The 23,680-nt window shown below is 36.3% G+C and overlaps 1 protein-coding gene across 2 annotated transcripts in view; it reads left to right on the plus strand.

Moving 5' to 3' along the window:
- dlgap1.S (discs, large homolog-associated protein 1 S homeolog) overlaps nucleotides 1-23,680 on the plus strand; it is a 307,453-nt gene that overhangs the window by 81,224 nt on the left and 202,549 nt on the right. For both annotated transcript variants that reach the window (XM_041567834.1, XM_041567833.1), the window contains exon 4: nucleotides 15,031-15,117. The gene's annotated coding sequence lies outside the window, so the exon portion shown is untranslated. The remainder of the gene's footprint in view (nucleotides 1-15,030; nucleotides 15,118-23,680) is intronic.

A 23,680-nucleotide genomic window follows, 5' to 3' on the forward strand; every position in this document is an offset into this window, starting at 1 on the left:
CCGTGGTGAATTTTTGGTGAAAAGGGTCAGATTCACCCATCCCTAATGATCAAGTACAAGGCACACTTTTATTATTACAGAGAAAAAGGATATCGTTTTTAAAAATTTGGATTATTTGGATAAAATAGAGTTTATGTGAGACAGCCTTTCTGTTATTTGGAGCTTTCTGGATAACAGGTTTCTGGATAATGGCTTGACTTGATTGCTCGTAGTTAGGGATGCTATGATTGATGTCTGCTGCTGGTCATAGATCAGTGTTTGTCATTTCACTAACCATCATTCCTCAAGTGTTGTGGCCAATTTGCCTACAGACAGAGATGGACATATTTTAAGCATTTATCTAACTTAGCTATGAAATTTATGCTGCATTTGATCTAAGTTCTTTTGTATCTGGCCTTTTTACCTTTTTATTTTGTCTCTTTAATGTAACATTTTAAACTGCATGAAACATTTATGGGAAAAACTATAGTGAGAAATTTCTTCTCAAATATGGAGGACCTGGGAATTATATCTTCTTATCAGCTTTATCTGTAAACCTGGTTGTGTTTAACTACATTTCTTCAGCTCTTCAGCTCAATATATAGTTATGCATGGTTTCCTTAAAACAACCTAATGGGAGAAGAGGCACTGAAAGTAGCAATAGCTGCACAATATGTCAGTCATAGACTGAGAGAGACATGACTTTCACCTCCCATAAACTGTACTCCTTACCTCACCCATTTCACCCACCAATGTAAGACTCCTTTAATTTTTTTTTATATAATATCAAGGTCCTTTATGTACTGAGTCAAAGAGTTGTGTAAACTCTTGTTGGATACAAGTCAGATGCTTATGACCTTGGACAAGACACACCATTCTGTGATCCAAAAACCTAGTTTTGTCAAGTACTGTTCTAGTACGGCAAAGGAAAAAAATCATAATTGGGCTTATTTACATCTGCAATCTCAGATTGGACAAAAAAATTATGCAGCTATGCCGCAAATTGGCAGCACTCATTAAAGATAGTGGCATCCAAAACCGCTCCTTGTACAGTTGTCCTCAACGCCGGTGCATCCACCCAGTTATGGTCTGTAGGTATAGGAGCCCAAGGACTGACAGAATTACCCTTTAGGTGTAGTCTAAGAGCCCCACCTAATCCGGTTTTCACCAACGCCCTTTTGGGGCCCCGGAACTTTCAGCTACAGAATAGGCAGGGACCCTCAACACGGCCAAGGTATTCAGAGTCAAGGTACAAAAAGGATCAGAAAGAGACAAATCGTGAACAGGCGGAGGGTCAAAAGGCAGACGGCAAGGTTTGAAAGTCTGAAGACCAAAATCCAGAAGGCAAAAGGCTTTAGCTGCAGTCAGGAAACTAAGAACCAGCTTGGGCACTCAATACAAGCCAAAAGTGCCTTTTCATTTTGAATTTGGCGCCATATGTGACATCATTGCGTCCGCCACACCTTTTTTGCTCATGCGCATCTTCCTTTTCTTGCTGCCAGAGGCAACCGGGGACCAGCGTGTCTGAAGATAAGAATGCACGCCGGTCTCCCGGGGGGCCTTACACACCCCTTCCTCTGTATGGAATTACAAACAAGTGCATGTATTTCCGCAAGAAAACCCTGAAACTACTGCCACCTTAAAAACTCGCGGTAACTCCAGGGGGCCCACAGAGGACAGTTTCAATAAGGGCAGACAGCAGACTTGCACCTAAAAAAAAATCATATGTTAACATTATGTTGATGCAGGGTACCAGCATCTGAACAAAGACATTTTTCAGTGTAATTTGCATCCATTTCAATACATTGGCTGCAATGGTGTCAGACGCAACTTCCGCTCATGTCTGCAGGTATGCTGGAATTGTGAGGAAAATGCTGCAACCCAGTATATGAGGTGGTATATTTAGCACTTTTAATAAGCTGACTATGAAAGAAATTGCAGTGTTTCAAATAATAAAAGAAAGTCTAATGATGGGGCCTCAGCAAATGTAAGAGATTCTGAGAACTGTCAACATGAATTGGTTGTCAGCAGATGACAAGAAGGACTCCTAATAGCTAGGTCCAATATTATGTAGGGCTTTAAATGTCATGAATTTTGAAATGAATATGCTGCTGGCAAATACGTAACGCCAAAATCAAATCTTGTAGCATCTATACATTTGCTAGAGAGAAGTTAAGCTTATTGCTGTTTTTGTTATTCATTGTTAAAAGTGATTATTTTTCTTTTTTTAATCAAGAAAACTGCATTTCACTGGCCTTACTCTATTTCAACCCAGGGTTTAAGCTCTCAATTACAATAAATGCTTTGAAGAATGAGACATTTATAATATAATCTACATTTACAGGAAAATACAGGTATGGGACCTGCTATCCAGAATGCTTGGGACCTGGAGTTTTCTGGATAACGGTTCTTTCCATAATTTGGATCTTCATACCTTAAGTCTGCTAGAAAATAATTTAATAATATACTACTGTGTGGTGAAGAAAAATATGTTGAATATATTGTACGTATAGATGCAATCGTTTTTTTTCCATTTCCTTCTTCCCAAAAAAAATCTAATTGTCTCATAAAAAATGTAATTATGGCAGAATATACTGTATATAGGGATATTATTTTAATACATTTATTTATGATCCTAGGACGTGTAAATGATGATTACAATAAATGTTTTGAAGAATGAGACATTTATAATATAATCTACATTTACAGGAAAATACAGGTATGGGACCTGCTATCCAGAATGCTTGGGGCCTGGAGTTTTCTGGATAACGGTTCTTTCCATAATTTGGATCTTCATACCTTAAGTCTGCTAGAAAATAATTTAAATATTAAATAGCTCAATAGGCTGTTTTTGCTTCGAATAAAGATTACTTACAGGTATATCTTAGTTTGGATTAAGTACAATGTACTGTTTTATTATTACAGAGAAAAGGGAAATGATTTTTAAAGATTTTAATTATTTGATTAAAACTGAGTTTATGGGATAATTGTTGAGCTTGATGAAGTCATTCCTCTGCATCTCCTCTTTGCCCTCTTGGGCACTATTATTCTGCAGAATACACACCGCAGTTACAGCTAAATTGGCAGACTACTACATAGTTATAGTATCTGCAAATCTAAAATTCCTTTATGATTGCCACCAGTTGCCATCTCTGCTGCCTTCTCATTGACTCTTGTCTTGTCTCTGAAATGCTTTCATTGCTTACTTCAGGTGGCACGGCTAGAACTATCATCATTTACACGTCCTAGGATCATAAATAAATGTATTAAAATAATCTTTCCCTATATACAGTATATTCTGCCCTAATTACATTTTTTATGAAACAATTAGCTTTTTTTTGGGAAGAAGGAAACAGAGAAAAAACGATTGCATCTAATATATTCAACATATTTTTCTTCACCACACAGTAGTATACTGATATAGTTCCACAAAATGAAATTAGTGCAAGGACTCCAAAAGTTAAATAGAATAATTATACGGCTTCATTTTCATATATATATCATTCTGTTCATCTAAGATTTCTAAAAACAAAAAAAATACAATGAATGAAAGAAAAGTAGAGTTTCTGTGCCAAAGTATTATTACATTAAAAAAAACGATGTAAGATTTTTCAATTAATGCACCTTAAATTGAGTACTTGTCTTCTTTCTCCTTATAAACTCTGATAACTGTGTCATAATGTGCACTCCATAAAATTTCATGGAAATTAAGAGATCAATTTCCATTGGCAATGACTAATACTGGGTACAGGCTAAGAATTAGAAAGTTGGCAGAGAAAAGAAAACTGATAATAAAAACTTCTAAACATTTATATTTCGCCTTGTTTTGCCGAAAAAATTACGCCCATAGAGTTGTATGGCATCATGCGTCAAAATAAAAAGACGCGTGTCAAAAAATATTTCATCGCGCGACAAAATTTTTTTGACGCCCGTAGACTTTAATGGGTGTCGCCGACATTTCGCCAGCGGCTAATTTTTGGCAAAATGAAACGGGTCAAATTCGCCCATCCCTAGTCAATGGGATTACAAGCATTGCCTATGGAATAATATTTCCAGTCATTTTGTTGCTAGCAGTTGAGGGAAAAAACACATGGGCAACAAAGTGCAATTTGTACCATTTCGATGAATAGACAGCACCACACATGAGATATTTTCTTAAAAGGCCTTTATTCCAAAAGGGCTTATTTTAGGACTTTTGGAATAAAGGCTTTTTAAGAAAATACCTCATGTGTGGTGCTGTCTATTCATCGAATTGGTTTACAGAACAAGTGGAAGTGGCCACTTTAGAACTGCACCCTCGTCTAACAAACCCTAAGGGTGAGTGCTGACTTCTAATCTAGATTACAATTTGTACCATTACCTTAAAGTATGAGGATTTACTGCTAGGAAAGATAAAAGTGGATTTATTAAATGAAAGTTTATGTTGGATTAACACTGTATTAAAATCATTTACATATTTACCTTTTTGTTGACAAATCGTAAGCACTGGACTCTTATGTTTCTTCGCTAAAAGAAAAAAGATAATTTATTGTAGCAATATGCTTTACATTCCCAAATCTAAAGCGACATTAATCAAAGCAGGTTAAAAACAAATGGACAAAAAAAAAGAAACAAAATTACTTATCAAAAGAAGAAAAAGAAGCCTCTCATTGTCTGTCTCTTGTGTAGTCCCATTGCCTTTGCCTGTAAAAGATAGGGATGCACCGAATCCAGGAATCCTTCTGCCTGGCCGAATCCGAATCCTAATTTGTATATGCAAAATAGGTGCAGGGAGAGAAATCGCGTGACTTTTTGTCACAAAACAAGGAAGTAAAAAACGTTTTCCCCTTCCCACCCCTGATTTGCATATGCAAATTAGGGTTCGGTTCGGTTCGGCGGAAGGATTCGGGGGTTCGGCCGAATCCAAAAAAGTGCATTCGGTGCATCTCTAGTAAAAGACAAGCAAATTTAATAAATTATATTAAGGAATTTATTGGATACTGCAGTCTACAAACCAATATTTGAAATCTACTAGCTGACTGTATTTACTTTTAAATTTAAATGTATTAACCCTTTTTACTAGAACAATATTGATGCTAAGCTGTAACAAATATCTACCAATGGTGCATGTCAAATGAGCAATAACCCAGGGTCAAAACTGTACCAATATACACAATGCTGCAACGTTGCATTTAAATGCTATGGAAAAGTTGCTGACGCATCTATTTGCTTTGTAATCTGTTGGATTGTATGGTTCATGGCTAAAGGACAGTCCCAAGCATTTTATAAGAAGATGAACAGAGAATGAATGGGGAGAGACTTAACTCTCCCAGACATGTCGTGTGGAGGTATACCACTGGTGGGGCTTAAGGATTATTATTATTATTATTATTAATCTTTAAGGCGGTCCACTGCAGAGGTCTAATTGAGGGTCTGGCTGGGAAGATATGTATGAGCAGGTATTATTATTATTAGCAATTGTTACTGTTCTGATTGATATGATAATTAATAAACAACAGCTGCGGCCTTTCTCCACCATGAACGTGTCTGTGTCTATAATTTGGTTGTTGGGTAAGTCATCATTTTGTTGTAGGTGAGTAAGTCATGCTGGCTGCAACTCCCATGCTTTCAAGCAAATAAAAAATAAAGGAAACATTTAACTGATGCATGCATTGCCATTTCCACAACTTAAAGTGTTAACATGTCCACAGTCCTAACAGTGTTATCACAAGAAGTATATTCAGAGGAGGAAAATAAATGTATAGAGGGAAAGCTAAACAGTCACTAAAACAGGCAAAGGAAAATTCGTTCGTACAAAGGGATAACTTTTCGCATTGCCAATATTTTTTCAATTTCTGACTTTTATTACCTTCCCCCATTACTTTATCTATTTAAAAAAATTCTTATTTTTCATGTTACCTAGTGGCTGCTTTCAATGTCCATGGCAGGCAGGTATTTGGCTGTTATGGACAGTGGTCCTTAACAATTAGATGCCCTTGAACAAGACAATGAAAAAATGATATTCATGCAGCTGTACAGCTTTAAATAAAATGACACTGACATGTTCCTATGAAAATTACTAGTCCCCCTATTACTAGGAAACTAGGGCCACCATGATCTTTTTGGAAAAAAACTGCCCTAGCACAGGAATATTTACGACATCCAATACTTCAACACGGGAGCAGAAAGATAATTGTGTCACTCATGCTAGGGTGTAGATGATACAATATTTCAATAGGCTGAACTACTGTGTACATTTGTCCTGTTTCCTAATAGTGCTTATGGCTCTGGTGGGGGACTTTTATTTGGATTAATCAGTTAGACACATCTTGCAGTCAGAAATAAACATGGAATCTCAACGCATAACAAATTACAAAGGATACATGGAAATAAATTATTTTTAAAACTTAGACAAGTATAGTTTGAGGTTAAAAAAGTTATGGTGGCAAATTACATTGTTCATTTAGAAGGCCTACTGGGGAACAGGGGGTAGCAGATGGGGTAGGTATTTAATGAAGATCGGAAATCCACAAAATGGGGCTACTGTATGGCTGTGAGATGTGAGGGACTTTCAATGGGTTCAAATAATCAGAGATCATCCATCCTTTTTCTGATTATTAGCAGCTGCAAAGAATAGGGTTTCTTACTACCAAGGCCAGACTTTGAGAAGGTACCAGCACTATAATGCTATACTATATTCAACAACAGCTGGAGGGTCACAGTTTGATCTTCTGTGATATTCCGTCATATTTGATCCACAGTAGTAAATCTGATCCAATATATTCTTTTTTTTCGGGAATAGTGATTTTCAAACCAGTCCTAACAGACTAGAGTTTTAACTTTTGATCCCAGATTAAACATTAAGAAGGCAATTGGTGACACATATATGTTGATTATATTACATTATCTCTACAGGTTGCTATATAAAAAAGATAACTATCATTCTAGAAATCACCAGACCCCTATTATTTGCCTATTGTGGAGACATTTAGGGGGTTATTTACTAAAATTCAAATTTTTCTGGTTGGGTTTTAAGGTGGAGGCACACGTAGAGCCTAGCGACAAATCTCCCCGAAATGCCTTCCCGCCAGCTAGAATTTGAATCGCCAGCGAGATGGCAGTCAGATCGCTTCGGTTTTCCGAAGTCGCCCGAAGTTTCCGCGTGAGGAAATTCCGGGCGACTTTGGAAAACTAAGCGATCAGAGTGCCATCTCGTTGTCGATTCCCATTCTTGCTGGCGGGAAGGCATTTCGGGGAGATTAGTCACCTGACGAAGAGGAGATTTGTTACTGGGTGACTAATCTCCCCGAATACTATGTGTCACCACCCTTAAAGGGGAAAATAGAAATATTTCATTGGAAAAAAAACCTTGATTTTTTTGAGATTTATTTTAGTCAATGGCAGATGTCCCTTTTACAATTGGAACATATAATTTCTGGCGATAATCGGAATAATTTGTGGTTCTACTCTATTAGCAAAGCGATCAATTAATTGTAAGGTGCCGTCCTTTGCTGCGATACTGGTTAAGTGTCACACAGTCACAATTAACCCACTATTTACATTCATACCTTGCTTTCTCATGTATTCATTGCAGTAGACACTTAAAATGTGTATGTATGGGAGGAGTAAAATGTAAGGCATTTATCCTTCATATTTTAGATTTTCTTTATGTGAATCAGTCGAAATACTGCATATGCATTATTTTAGCCTGTGTTTAATGTCGTGTTCTTTGATATGATTAATATAATCCTGAGTGGGAGTATTTTTAAGGGCGTTTTTCTATTTTTTCTTAATGCTTATGCAGTAGTAATAGAGGTTGTCATGCTGTCATCTTCGTTGCTATGGGTTTTTTTTCCTTTTTTTGAATGCTTGCACCGGTAGAACATGATCTGCCAGTTTAACTCTCACATATATTTGATCAAGATGTTTATTTTGAGGTGACATCCTTTTGGATACAGGTGGGGGTCCCTTTCATCAGTTCCAGGTGAGATGGGGGAGTGAATTGACTTTTGAAAAGGTAAGCTAAAGCTAAGGTGGCTGACTGATATCCAGGGTTGTAAAGGTGATATGAATGGCTGCACTTTATAATGCATTGTAATGTGCTAGGCTTTGTACGGCAAACAAGAGCTTATGTTTGTGATTTTATTATTCTCCGTTATATTTAATTCATTCCATGAAAATAACTACTGTTCCCTTTTGCAGCCGTGAATGAGCGTGTGAAGCTTTATATACAAGGTTCTATACACTTAATTACACTAGTAATGCTGTGCAGTGATGTTTAAGGTCCTGAACCCAGGTGTGTGCGAACACTGTCTTTATTTTTATGAAGAAGTCATATGCGTCTGTTCTTATATGTACAGGTATAGGATCTGTTATACAGAAACACCAATTTATTGGGTTTATTTAATGTGTATATGATTTTCTAGTAGATTTAAGGTATGAAGACCCATATTAAGGAAAGACCTATTATCCGGAAACCTCCAGGTCCTGAGCATTCTGGATAACAGGTCCCATACCTGTATATTCTACAGAGGTTAATAAAAGGTTATAGAAATATGAATGAGCCTAATATAATGCGAAGGAAATCCACTTCATCATTCTAGATTAATAAGATCACTGCAACCAAATACTTATTTCTTGTTTTCATATCGTATGATATTTTTAATGGACTCAGACTCATATACTCCTACACATGCTGTATAAAAGTATTGTCAACTTTGAAAAAATTAATTTGAGCAGGCCTTTAAGCCTTAAAGTTGGACTATTCTGTTCTGTATACCCAAAAAGCACAAAACAGTCAACCTGTACTTGGGGCATTTCAGTGAGATAACAAGGGTGGATCTGTTAGAATTTCCCATTCACTTCCAGGTCCCAGTGGGGGTGTTCAAAAAGCATCCACGGTTTACTAAGGCCACAGGACCGCTCATTTAGGAAGATTACTTCTGAAGAGTTCAGTTTGCATTTAGAGACAGAAATGTCTAATGAATGGGCATGGCCCGGCCCTTGCAATAAATATAGTATAGTATTTTATGGGGCTCTAGATCAATGTTATTTTTAAAATGCTAGAACTAGTTCAAAGCAAAAAAAATGTATGGCAGCTTTTTTTACAACTGGATAATGGTACTTTCCATGTGGCCCATTTAACATCTGATAATGGTATCTTCCCCTTATTGAATAAGCTACATAGACACATGGGAGCAGATTTACTAAAGGGCAAAGTGGCAAACGCTGGCGCCAACTCACCAGCATTACCGGCCGCAGGAACATCGGCAATGGGTGCAGGTGCCAATTTGCTAGTGAAAAAAATAGGTGCTAGAGCTTATTCACACTCTATCGCCAGGCGACAATTCACTCTGTTGAATGGACGTTACTCCGCAAATTCACTAAAATGCAGATTTTACTGAACGTTACCTCTTTCGCCAGACTTGCCTTTGGCAGCTCAGACCAGGCGAAGTGCACTGGAGTTCATAGAGCTTCCTCATTCTTCTGTTACTTACATCATATTCTGTGAGTGGAAAAAAGCATCAAAGTTCAAAAAATGCTAGCGACTTTTCCTTTTTTCAGAGTGATAGAACAGTGACAATTTGAATGGTGCCGCACGTTTCCATGCTTTTGGGGAGCTTATCCCATTTTTGAATACATAATGAATTCATTTATGAATACATCAAAGAATTGATACAGAAACAGAAAGCCAATGTAGTTTATGGGTGATTGATGGGAGTGCAGTGGGTCAACTACATAAATCTCCTATGGGCTTCTTTCTGTACCCATATTTTTTCTCTATAAAAAGAACAACTGAGTTGAAAAAAAAATCTCCTATTGGCCCAGTATTCAGTGCTCCCCAATTTATGTAGATGTGGCTGGGCAGCATTCTGCCCTTAAAATCATGCCGGCTTAGACTTGGGCCTTTGCAACCTACAAATTCAGGCCTGTCTTAAGTACTGTTTGTAGGGCCTAAGACAGAATCCCGTGGCTGTGTGTATGTTTTTAGCAATTTAAGTCTCTCCAAGCCGTGCAGACCTGTGCTTCACTGATTGAATATGATGGCAGACAAGGGCTCTATTCCAAATATGAAATGTTTTTTTGGATAACTTGCCAGGATTATACTTATTATGGTATCTGTTGAACTGTGTCTGAGCAAGCCATTACATATGCAACATATTATAATGTTTTATTGTGTCATGAAGTTAAATCCATTCTTGTAGCCTGTTATCTTACGGGTATGTTATCTATTTCCAATAAAGCCATGGCTGTTAATTCACCCACACATCAATGAAGCAGCTATGTCATGCACTGAGTGTAAAGATAGAGTATACATTTTTATTATTGATATTGTCTTATACAGTGTCATTGTTTGCTCTACAATTCTTTCAAGTTATTACATAATATTTTAATAGAAAACAGATAGCCGGCACTGGATAAAAATGAATATAGAAAATGTATTCCAACAGGAGATGGATCCACATAATATTTTCTTAACATAATATTTGCTTAAAATGTTGTAAGATATAGTTCATGACTGTGTACTGTTTATTAAAATTATGGACCAATGTTTATTTTTATATTTAACAGCTATGTGGAACCTTTCTTGGCACTTCGTTTAAGGTATTTATATTACTCCTTGTAATGGAGAGACAAGTGTGGATTCCTTGTTCTAGATATGATAGGATTGCCCATAGATTATTTTATGCATCCCTACACTTTTTTTGGGTATCATCCCCATGACTTCCTTAGAAATAGCCTTATTGAGGGGGCTAGAAAGAATACTGCAAGAAGAATGAAATGAACAAACCCACCGAGCAAACATCAGAAACACATCAGCTAAAGATATACTATTGGCTGTATTGTTGAGGGGTTTCTTTTCACTTATCAGAACACAATATGCATTAAGACAGTAATAATCTGTTTTGCAAACGTAATACAGGTTTGGGACCTGTTATCCAGAAGGCTCGGGACCTGCATAATGGATCTTTCTGTAATTTGAATCTACCTACCTTAGGTCTGTTAGAAAATCATGTAAATGTTAAATAAACCCAATAGGCTGGGTTTGCTTCCAATATAGATCATATTACTTTGGATCAAGTATAAGGTACTGTTTTTTATTACAACGAAAAAAGGATATAATATTTATAAATTTGGATTATTTGATTATAATGGAGACTATTATGGGAGACAGCTTTTCCATAATTTAGAGCTTTCTGGATAACTGGTTTACGAATATCTGATCCCCTATCTGCATTTGCTGTTTTATATACAAAGTTATAACCATTAAAAAAAGTGTGGTTGCATTAGGATATAAGTCTTGAAATAAGGTTCAGAACCAATGCCTGACTGGCTATTTAGTATTTTGCTAAATCATCGCTGTTTATCACAGTGCTCTAATGCGACCTAACGTCTTCACCCTGAAAAGTATAGCGGCTCTTTCCTTTGTTGCTGTACTGTAAACTAAAATTTCTGGCAGATAAAAAACAAATTGTCTATTTAATTTGTCTTTGAAAATGATTCAGATAATGTGCCAACTGGAAATATTTCAAACCAGGCGAATTAAAACTAATTGGTTTTAATATCTTGTATATATTTTTGGGGCTCCTTTCTGTTATACAGTAGCATTAAGTTGCTGCTGGGGAATTAAACTATATTCTTGTTAATTAAATTAGTAACATTATTATGTATATTTGTATGTGCCTTACTTTTTATGGGATTGGCATTGTTCATTCATTCTTTGTACATGAAAGTAGCAGCCAAATTAAACAGGTCTGGTTCACACCAACTTTTGTCTGTCTGATTTTGTGGGACGAAGTATTGGTATTATTTTTGCTAAAGGGGCAGTATACCCTCTGTTCACTATGGAGTTGATAAACATAACTTGTGTTAAACATATAAAGCAAAAAGTATGCTTTTTTGCTACTTCTTGAGCTAAGCAAGGCATACTGGAAACTAAAGCTACTCTGTATTTAGTCTTTGCAAGGATTACCAGTACAAACCTTCTCCCTTCCCCCTTTGCTCTGTCCATTATGGTGGATTATTTGTGAACCAAGAGTAATTCAGTGGCAACACAGAGGTAGACGTTTTTGTAAATTGCTGGATGTAAATGTCTGCATGGACATCTCTTATATAAGGAGCAAAGTGTCCTTGTGTCTTCTTTAAAGAGCATTGCTAACTGTGCTGTTGTATACACAAACACACACACACACATATACCAAACACACAATCTCACACACACACAAGTATCTACTAATGACACTCACTTTCCAAGATTAGCTGTTTTAGAACATATAACAATAAAGGATATGAGGTTAATTCCTAGTCAGGGAAAAGTTGTTACTTGAACTATGACTCCTGGTATCCCCAGGACAGCTATATATATATATATATATATATATATATATATATATATATATATATATATATATATATATATATATATATATATATATATATTGGTATAGGACTTAATGAAGGTGTAAAAATGATTTCCTTTTTGTTATATTAAATGTGCGTCATCTCAAAGGAATCAAAGGGAAAGGTTAACATTTTGTTCGCATGAGTATGTGTGTTTGAATATCATTTTCATACAGATAGATAAAGTCTCCCAAAGAAATGTAAAGGAAGGCCAGGCATCACATACCGTATCTGAGGCAACGCTACACTAATGGGCAGATTTATGAAAGGTCGAGGTGAATTTTCGAATGATAAAAATTTGTATTCCAAGCTATTTTTTGTGTACTTTGACTAGGGAATTGTCCAAATTCGATCCGAATTTGAAAAAATATTGAATATCGAAAATTTATCATATACTGTCTCTTTAAAAATTTAACTTCGACCATTCGCCATCTAAAACCTGCCGAATAGCCTATGGGCGACCTCCTAGTGGACAATTGGTGGACTTTGAAAAATCATAGGTTTTTTGGGAAAAACTTTGAATCAAATTCGATCGAATGCGCTATTCCTTTGATTCATACGATTCGAATTTGGCCGAATACGGACCTATTCGATTGAAAACTGACCAAAAAAAAAAAAAATTCAACTTCATTTCGGTTGGTCTTTTTGAATTTGAATTTCAAGTTTTTTCAATTCGCAATTCAACCCTTGATAAATATGCCCCTAAAGATTATTATTAGTATATTAACTAAGGAAGTTATATAGGTAAGTTGATTTAAAAAAAATTGCTACATGTTTACAGATACCCATGAGCCTAGAATTTGCATTGGAATGACTGTTAGTATCAGAACTGGAGGATAAATTCAGAAGTTTGCACATAAATTGGCCTGTACATATCACAATCGGACCATTTGTCTCTTTGGTATGTAAAATTACTCTACAAATTCGAACCTATACACTGACATAAACATATCATCTTCATGGCGGAAAGATTAGCAATGGACTATTTAATAATGTTGCCCTTATAAATACTCTAAATACAATAATATGTAAAAAAAAGGTGACATTGAATTGCACAACAAACCCTGTAAGTTGCACATACAATGACATTTACACTGTTTATTTCACTGAAATGTATGAGTCTCCAGCAACTCTAAGTTCATTTTAGTTAACTTGAATGTTTCCTTTCAAGAAATTTGTACTTTTTCGTGAACAAATGTCTCTTTTAATACTGTGCCATTTATTGTATAACGTAGCAGAATTCATTGATGCGTAAGTGACATTATTATGCTTTATTAACTTGATGAGCCACTGCCTGCACTGAAACAATGCCCACAGGGATTACATTCAAAGAGGATTTTCAATCTTTAACAATGGCCTTCTTCCAAAATTGCAATATTGCAAGTTTTTAGTAAGATTTCAATTTTCAGTCATATTTTAAAATTATCCATCAAAGTTTAGTTGATCCAATTTAAAAAAAATGCTTGACAGAATGCAGATTTCACTAATTAAATGGTGAACACAGAAATACATCTGTTACACGCTGCTTACAGGCACACGCAAAACACTTCTTCACAAAAATGAGAAAGACATTTTAATTTAAAAAATGTGTTCGGCAGAGTTCAGTTGGGTTTCAGACAATATTTCTGTACTGGGTCAAACGCATGACCTTGTACTCTTATATGTTACATTCCAACTGGCACACCACATTATCTTTTTATTACATTTTATCAGCATCCAACGTTTCGGTCCTCATTAGGACACTGATACAATGTAATAAAAAGATAACGTTTTTTTACAAAAGGTGAGGCAGTTGGAAGATATTTTTTTATACATTTTATAACTGAGCACCCCTACCCTCAAAGATACATTGAGCCTTGGAGTGCGGATACTCACCTGGTTCTTAAAAAAAATCTAATATGTAAAAGTCAGACGAATTTTACCGACCCAAAAACTTGAATCAAATTCGATTCGATTCTCCGAAAAAACTTGAATGTCAGGAAGGCTGCAAACATCTTCAAATTGGTCACTGGACCTCTCTCATTGACGTATACATGAATTTGGCAGGTTTTAGGTGGCGAATAGTCAAATTAGAATTCTTAAAGGGTCAGATTTTGATAAATCTCGAAAATCCAATTCGAATCGAGTTTGGATCATTCCTTAGTCGAATTTGACATTTTAAACCATAAAAAAATTAGAAAATTCAGATTTTTCACTTCGACCCTTAGGGGCAGATTTATAAGTTGAAAAACTTCGAAATTCGACCATCGTATTTAAATACTTCGAATTTGAATATTGAATTTGAAGTTTTTTCAGAGAATTTGGCAATCGATCGAATTAAAACCGTTGGTCGAATATTCGAACTATTTTTACTTCAAATCGAATTCAAAGTAAATTCAAAGTCGTAATTCGAAATCCTATTCGATGGTCGAAGTATCCAAAAAATTACTTTGAATTTCGATTTTTTTTCAAAAATTCCCTCGAATTCACTTCGACCCTAGCAGTTTTTTTCTTAAAAAATATTCCGTTGGACATTTTGCAATGGTTGAACTGTACAATTCTCAGACTGCTAATTTCATGTAAACCATTTCATTAGTTAGTAAAATACATCTCAACTACTGTATCTCCAACAATATGACTATTAAACCCTATATCCCCAGAGTGCATTGACTGTTCTCTCTTTCTCTGCAGAACATTTAACACTGCTGATATCGCCTTTCCTTTTCTGCACATTTCCAACGAAACCTAAGGAGTGAAAATGATTAACTGACAAGAAGGGTAAGTGTCTTTTCTGAAGACTAATTCCACTTTTCGACAGTTGTTTTTGTTGACTATCTGGGTTCAAGCCCCTGTTTTTGACCAATCACTCACATAATAACAAATCTATTTGATGGAATGTAAGACGTTGTGAGTACATTCCAATTTATTAGAATAGAAAATAGAATTTATTGGAATAGAAAAAAATTCACATAACTTCAAAATCCAAATGTATTAATAGTTGTCTAGCCACTGGAGCTTATGCAATCAAGTGGTTCTCTAAATGTATCAGAAGCTTGTTGCTATGGTGGTTTATCATTTTGAGCTTAAAACACAGGGTTATTTTGGCTGGATTCAGCAAATCACTTGTAGAGTTGTCACTGTGCTGTGCACTCTTCTCCCCTCACACATTTATGGCTAGGTGATTATATGTCTTCAGAACATAAAGGTGCAATGAGAGTGCTAAGGTGAATATTCATTGGAATGTGTGCAACAGAAAAAATAGCTTTTTAATATTGAAAAATATTTTGTTTTTTAAGTAGGAAAAAAAGCACTTGCGTGTAAACTAAAACTCTCAGCATGCCTTAATTTAGCACCTGTACAGTTTACCCTCACTAATGTACTGATGGTTGCACAACCAGTTTAAGAATGGTAGAGATTTGCACTCATAGCCTGTGCTTACAGTTCTCAAACTTAATAATATTTATAACTAAAAATTTATAACTAAATGCTTTGCTAAAGCATTTGATACAGTGCCACACAGAAGGTTACTGGTTAAATTAAGGAATGTTGGCCTGGAACATAGAATTTGTACTTGGATAGAGAACTGGCTAAAGATAGACTACAAGGAGTTGTAGCACCACAAGGCTCTGTATTTGGTCCTTTGCTTTTCAACTTGTTTATTAATGACCTGAAGGTGGGCATTGAAAGTACTGTTTCTATTTTTGCAGATGATACTAAATTGTGCAGAACTATAGGTTCCATGCAGGATGCTGCCACTTTTCAGAGTGATTTGTCTAAATTGGAAAACTGGGCAGCGAACTGGAAAATGAGGTTCAATGTTGATAAATGCAAGGTTATGCACTTTGGCAAAAATAATATAAATGCAAGTTATACACTAAATGGCAGTGTGTTGGGAGTTTAACTGAGAAGGATCTTGGGGTTTTTGTTTAATTCCAGGCAGTGTCATTCTGTGGCCACTAAAGCAAATAAAGTTCTGTCTGGCATAAAAAAGGGCATTAACTCAAGGGATGAAAACGTAATTCTGCCTCTTTATAGGTCCCTGGTAAGGCCTCATCTGGAGTATGCAGTTCAGTTTTAGACTCCAGTCCTTAAGAGGGATATAAATGAGCTGGAGAGAGTGCAGAGACTAAGTGCAACTAAATTGGTTAGAGTGATGGAAGACTTAAATTCTGAGGGTAAAATGTCAAGGTTGGGGTTGTTTTCTCTGGAAAAAGGCGCTTGTGAGTGGACATGATTACACTTTACAAGTACATTAGAGGACATTATAGACAAATAGTAGGGGACCTTTTTACCCATAAAATGGATCACTGCACCAGAGGCCACCCCTTCAGACTAGAAGAAAAGAACTTTCATTTGAAGCAACGTAGGGGGTTCTTCACAGTCAGGACAGTGAGGTTGTGGAATGCACTGCCGGGTGATGTTGTGATGGCTGATTCAGTTAATGCCTTTAAGAATGGCTTGGATGATTTTTTGGACAGACATAATATCAAATGATGCCTATGATTAAGGGAAGGTGTTCCCGAAATGCATAAGGCCTATGTATCTTTGCAGTACTCAACAATAAATACCTGTTTTTTACTGGAGTACCGTCCTCCCGTTCGTACATAATACCAAAGGTTATTGTGATACTAAAATCTATAGTTAGTATAGATATGGGTATATATAGTTTACGTGAGTGTATAGAGGGGTCAGTGTGAGTGCTTGTGTATGGACACTGGGTTTCATTTGGAGGGGTTGAATATGATGGACTTTTTTTCAACCCATTTAACTATGTAAATATAACAAAAGTTCTTTGAGGGTTGAAATTGCATTTGTCCCCTTATAGTATGCAGAGACTGCTTTTAAACAAAACAGTTTTCTAGCAAAGAACTGAAAATGAATATGGAGCTTTGGAATCACAAGCAATAAATGGGTTAAGCTCACCCTTCCTGTTTATTATGGGTCACTGTGGTGAACATTATATGCCTGCCACCACATTGAAGCAATTCTGCAGAAAAATCTGCTGCCTTGGAAATGGGGCAAAGTACATTGAAATTGCAGCGCCATTGCCCAGTCTTTAACTGCAAGGAAGAATGCACTAGGGCTTATTTATACACAGTGAAACAAATTGCACCAGGGCTGTAACCCAAGGAAACCATTTGTTTGCTTTCATTATTCTACCTACAGCAGTCTCAAAAAAAGCTGATCATTGACCAATTGCTAAGGTTACTGCATGGGTGCAAATGTGCCTCGTGCTGAAAAATAAGTATGGTCCCAACAGAAAAACTTATTGGGTATTCAGTTACTTTATTGTTTAAGGTTATTCAATTGAAGGTAATAGGAGTATATTTTAGAAGCAGCACAAGATTTTATAGTAAATAACTATGGCTACACTGAGTTTGGCTTGTCGCCAAAAGGGTAGCCTTTAACTCTGAGCCTGATTGTTATGCTTCAACTGATTAGATGGGGCTATTGATGGGTGAATCTGACCAATAGCGAGAAATTTATCTAATGCATTGAAGTCTAGGGGTGCCACTTTTTCAACCCATTGGAGACTGTTTTCAAAATATTTAGCTCCTCACTAAATGGCGCTTTAAACCTTTAGGGGTGGTCTGAAAAGTGTGAGGCTGTCTGGTCTCTCTGCATTTGGAAGAAAGGAGACCTTGGGTGCATTTAACAAACTTCAACAGAGGGCTGTAATGACTTGAGTCAGATACTAAGTTTTCTAGGCAATATTTCTTATCATATCCTCTTGCATCGGTGTCAGGGGGCCTATCGGCTCCCAGCTGGGAGTAGTCAGGACCAAGGAGGAAGCCTAAGGGGCTAAAGTCCAAGATTGCGGTACAAATAGGTTCAGGCAAAATCGTAATCAAAGTCCAGGCAAAAGTCCAAAAGGCAGGCAGAATAATATCAGAGTTGAGGTTCAGGCAGGGTCAAAAGTCCAGGAAATAATATAACAGGAATTATCAAACAACCAAAAATGTTCAAAACAAAACCTACAATTGGGCATCGAATTTCACGCCGGGCGCATGACGTCATCACACCGGCGTCATCCCACCTGGTTTAGGGGTGCCGCCATCTTGGATGCAATGCCGCCGGAGAAGGGAGCACCATCGGGCGCTCCTGACAATTGGATAGTTGTTGCACAATATATAAAAGCTTATCTGCTCTAAATAAATGTGATGCTTTACAGAATAATAATAAATTACTGTATAATAATAAAGTACTGTATAACAAAGAAAAGTGGGTCAGGTTTTGGTTTCAAATTTTTTAGTAGTTTATCAAAAACAAGTAAATAATCAAAAGCATAATATATTTAAAATCTTCATACACTATTGATCTTCATTGAGATGAAGGAAACTGTACGAAATCATAGTAAGGATAGGTAAGATAATAAAAATAATCAATGATAAAATGACTCTCTTGAGTTGAAATATTGGGTCAGATTGTGTATAATTAGAATAAATGTAAGAATTACAAGCATTTAATACATGTACTGCAGCATTTCCTGAGCCTTTGAATAAAAGAAAGCCTAACTAACGTGTGCTACATAAGCACTGCTCTCACACTATAATGACAGATTCTTGCTATCAGCAGGACAGTACTAGCTCTGCCAAAATATTGCTTCAGTAAAAAGCAGGTTTCTAAAAAAAACACAATGCATTTAAATAAGCTTGATTTTAAGCTTACAAGTAATTATTTTCTGCAAGTAGCCCTGCCACCTTTTCAATACAAAGGCTATATTTGGCTGTACGATTCCACCTGCAGATTAGAATAAAAAGCAAAAGTAAAAAAAAAAAAAGCTTTCTTTGAACCAACCGAAAATGTAAAATATCTACCACTGGTTTTATTTTGAAGAAGGTTAAGTAAAGTCTGTACAGGATTAAGTTTGGGACGAACCCCAAGACTTTTTGTAGGATTTCGCAGAACATTTAGGTCAGGGCCAGACGACTGCTGCTCCGCTCCTGCTCTGCCCGCACCCGGAAGTATTGTTTCTGTTTGAGTGCCAACAGACACTGCAGATTTGGTCGCCAAAAAACAACAAATACGCCCTGCAGAATACAAGGGAAGCTCCAGGGCAGTGTATTCTGCCCTTGCAGAGAATCCACAATTATTTCCATGGTCTGACTCTAGCCTTAAAAGGGGTAATTCACTATGTGCAAGGCAGGGTGCAATCCACTATTTATTTTTTTGCCCTCCTTAATAAGGAGTAAATGACTATTATTTATAGTGTATGATTCCTATTACAGAAACCTAAAAAATGCTAGGATAACATACAGAATCCTAATAAAATGTACGCATATTACAGTATTTTAAACAGTTGGGTTTTGCACAGAAAAATTGCATAAGAAATAACTTTAGTTAAAATGATATAGGATACAGTTGTGATTTATTAAAGAATTGTTAGAGGATTGCTGCTCAAAAGGGTGACTCTTTTCCATTTTGCCTGATGTGACCTGATAGTATAGAGTGGAATTTTGAGCTGGGGGGATGTATTGCAAAGAATTCTTTTAGAAAAAGAGACTCAGAGAGACAGATCACATTGTGAACATTCTGACTGCAATAAGGAGGAAACCCCAGCTAGACTGCCCTCCAAAACTCTGCTACTGGCTTGTACCAATAGTCCTGCTGGGTTCTGACATATGTAACCATACAGAACTTTATGAACTACATTGTATATTAGATTTAGTAATGAGAAATGCCTACAAATTTCTTTAAAATTCTATAAATTAAACATTGTCTTTCTTTTAGCTTTGAGAATTTTTCATCTAAAACTTATCTTTTAGTTTGATTTAATTGGTGTTATTTTTTTTTTTTTTTGGATTTTTTTTTTTTTAAATATTAGTGAAATCATTTTTCTGAAACTGGTACCTTGCTGCTTAGGCCCCCAACACAAATTATGCAGAAAACAATAAGGATATTAGAAGTCTTTCTGTAAACTTATAAAAGCATGAGAATTCTGAGTAGAATACTTTAATATCTCTTTATTTTGTAATAGCGGTTAAGTTATAGTGCATAATTATGGGGTTCTGGTGTATAGTTGTAAAAATGTGCAAAAACTGAGCAAAAATCTTCCAGTGTGTTGATGCATGTGTTGTCAATAATATAATTTGCATGTGATTCACTAGGTTCAAATCAGATGTGTGTGTGTGCCGGTGCAACACACTATAGGAACCCTGGGAGTAACACCTCTTCAATGCAGTTTACCTTGTACACCGTAATTTCTACGTTGTGCACAATTGTGCAATTTATCAGAGCAGCATTGGTGCAATGTGTTAGGTGTTCTTGCCTGACTTTGCCCGTGTGCTTGTCCTGTAAATGAACCTTTATGGGTAAAGAAGACCCTGAGCCCTCACCTATACATGTGATAGAAAAAGGATAACATTTTGTGAATTAACTGTTACATTATATATTTAATAAATGAGAAATTCGAATAAAATGTTGTGTAAACAAACATATAGGTTACATGAAGCTCACAACATGCAGAAAGCTTGTTTGCCTTTAATTGATCTCAGTATTGCCTGGCTGGTTTCTGCATCAAAGAGAGACAGGAGCAGCAGTTTCAGTAACAAAATTAAAGTATTACTTGTATTTGCAGTTCCTTTTTGATAAGTGGAGCTTCCTGCAGTCATTTAATCCTGCATATGTTTAAGACTTTGTTGAATGCCTTGTGAATCAATTGCTCAAGGAGAGCTCTATCGAGAAACCTCTCTCTATGGATAATTGATTGAGTTAAAAAGCCCTTTTCACTATTGCAATTTCTTCTCTACCTCAACAACTGTCCCACAGGAATAGGATTAAGATATGTTTGTGATTATATGAAGTTTAGAATTCCATTATTCGCAATAGACACAACAAGCCCCAGCTATATACTGTATCTCCCTTTAGTTTTATTAAGTTTTCAAAAAAAGAGTTGTAACATAACAGAATTTCTTGAAAGTATTACACATAACAGTGTATAGCATTGTGTACAGGGTAGATAGTTTTATAATTAACAAGAAACAGAAAGTAAGAAAAGCCTAGTAAAAGAGTTACTTGGGGTCTTTAGTATTCAACAGTTATCCTCAGCAACATTCCTCTCACACGCCAGTTCAGTGTACTGGTAAATTTGGCTCTAGGAAGGTATAGTTGGGTCCACAGATGGCAGTGGAATGCTTACCATTTTCAGGTTTATCTGTAGCCATTGCTATAGCTAACTGTTACAGGCTCATTACAAATAAAGGTGGCCATAGACGTGCAGATTTACCTTCATATCGGATGAACAATCATTCGGTGCCATCTCCCGACCTGCCACTAACCATTCAGATCAAATAAAGTAGTAAAAGAACAGATCAGACATGTTCTGCCCCTGACAGCAATCGTTCGAAAGATATGTCTGACCAAAGCTGGTGACAGTCTCCCTCTGATATCGTCAGATCAGCAATACACGCAGAGATATTATCGGTAGCCGACAGAAATTTTCTAACCTGTCCGATTGTCTGAACGACCGTCATGGCACGAAAAATGTTGGCACACTCCACATACGGCCAGAAAATGGAACAAAATAATTCATACAATCAAATCTTTGTGTCTATGGCCAGCTTAAGGGTCCATAGATTTGGTTGCCGGTTGCCTAGTTTTTACTGCCCACCTTACACCCATGGAGGTTGGCTTGATGGCATTTCAAGTAGCCCATGAGGATGTGTGTGGGTTTCTATTGTAAAGCATTCCTTTAGCATTCTGTTTGCTTGGGTTTCTAATCATGTCTGCTTTAAGTCCACTAAAGCTTAAATATGAGACTTACATTCTGGTTAGGTTCTTTGTGAGAAATTAAATACTCTTTTGACTTTTAGTTCTCATCTGAGCATCATTTGAGGGGAATTAACTATAGAGGCAGCAGCAGGGACATAACTAATAAGGCAGTATATCATAACGGATCCGGATTGATGTTCTGTTTCAATCCATGTGATGTTCTGTTTCAAGCCATTTTATCAGAAATCATCTTACATGCACAGGTTTAGAGTGACAAGAAAACTGCTTGTAAAAGGGTTGCCACATTTTTGACACATATGTGCATAATCTGATTATTAATACAGGAATAACTTGACTTTCAACCAAACATCATTGCTTGGTTTAATACAGTATCATGCTGTTTGCATCACATTAACATAGTAAGCAAAGACAAGGCCATCAAGTTCATCCTTTTATGCTACCTATTTATATTGCTGCAAAGAAAAGCAAATAACCTCAGTGAAGGAACTACAGTTCACCATGTAAAAATCAATTAAGTTGCAGCTTTGTAGCACCGGCATAGCTGAATGTAGAGACTGGTGTATACTAAAAGTAATCTATTGATGAAATACACTGGATATGAAAGTCTACAAAAGTCTCAGATTTTAGAATAAGTTTTACAGAAGACAGACAGATCAACAGACTATTGTATAGGTGAATATTATATTTTCTCACATAAGAAACGAGTAACTTATAATAGGTACAAAGTGCAAACCTTTCTTACTGTTTAAAGCATTTTCTTTTGTCATTTTAATGTGTGTTAGACACCAAAGAAAATTACTGTTTGGCTTCAGGTTCATTTCCTCAGCTCATGGATCCAGGCCTCAGCTGTGTTCTTTTGCCCAACTAAAATTACGGTGCAAGGTGCAGAGCACAGAACTTAGAACAGGGCTCCTTTCTTCCTTCTCCTGCCAGTGTTCTGTAATTTGTGTGTCTGAATGATGTGCAATATAGGGGACCAGATGGGGACCCCTATTTGCCTCTCTCAGCTTGCCTACAACCATACAACCACAGGCATCAGTGACCCCAGCAACCATATAGTTTAAATTACAGGTTAGAAAGATAAATATAAATAAAATATAAAAATAAAAAAGTACAAAAATGTAATCAAATAAAGTGCACATTGAAAGTTGTCTTGGGAACTCACTGTGTACAACACACAAAAAATAAACGTTTGATGTATGATGCACTAACAGTGTTTTCTCATTGATTTTATGTCATTGTCAGGACTCCACACATGACATTTAATATCTTTTTCTTCTGCACATGCTGTAGATAGGAATCTAAATTCAACAACTTCACCAAATCAATTCTCTGTATGTAATGACTGCAACAACTGAACTGAATCAACTTGATTATGTTTGCAATAAGAGGAACACAGCACAGCTAAAGAAACTCAGCTATTCAAAATGTTTTGTGGTCTGACATTTTCTTCAGTGGAACCATGTAAAATCTTGCTTGATGAATATTCCAGGTATGGGATTGGTTATCTGGAAACCCATTATCCAGAAAGCTCCGAATTATGGAAAGGACATCTCCCATAGACTCCATTTTATCCAAATAATCACCTTTTTCTCTGTGATAATAAAAC

Source organism: Xenopus laevis, chromosome 6S (assembly GCF_017654675.1).
Source record: "Xenopus laevis strain J_2021 chromosome 6S, Xenopus_laevis_v10.1, whole genome shotgun sequence".
Classification (NCBI taxonomy): domain Eukaryota; kingdom Metazoa; phylum Chordata; class Amphibia; order Anura; family Pipidae; genus Xenopus; species Xenopus laevis.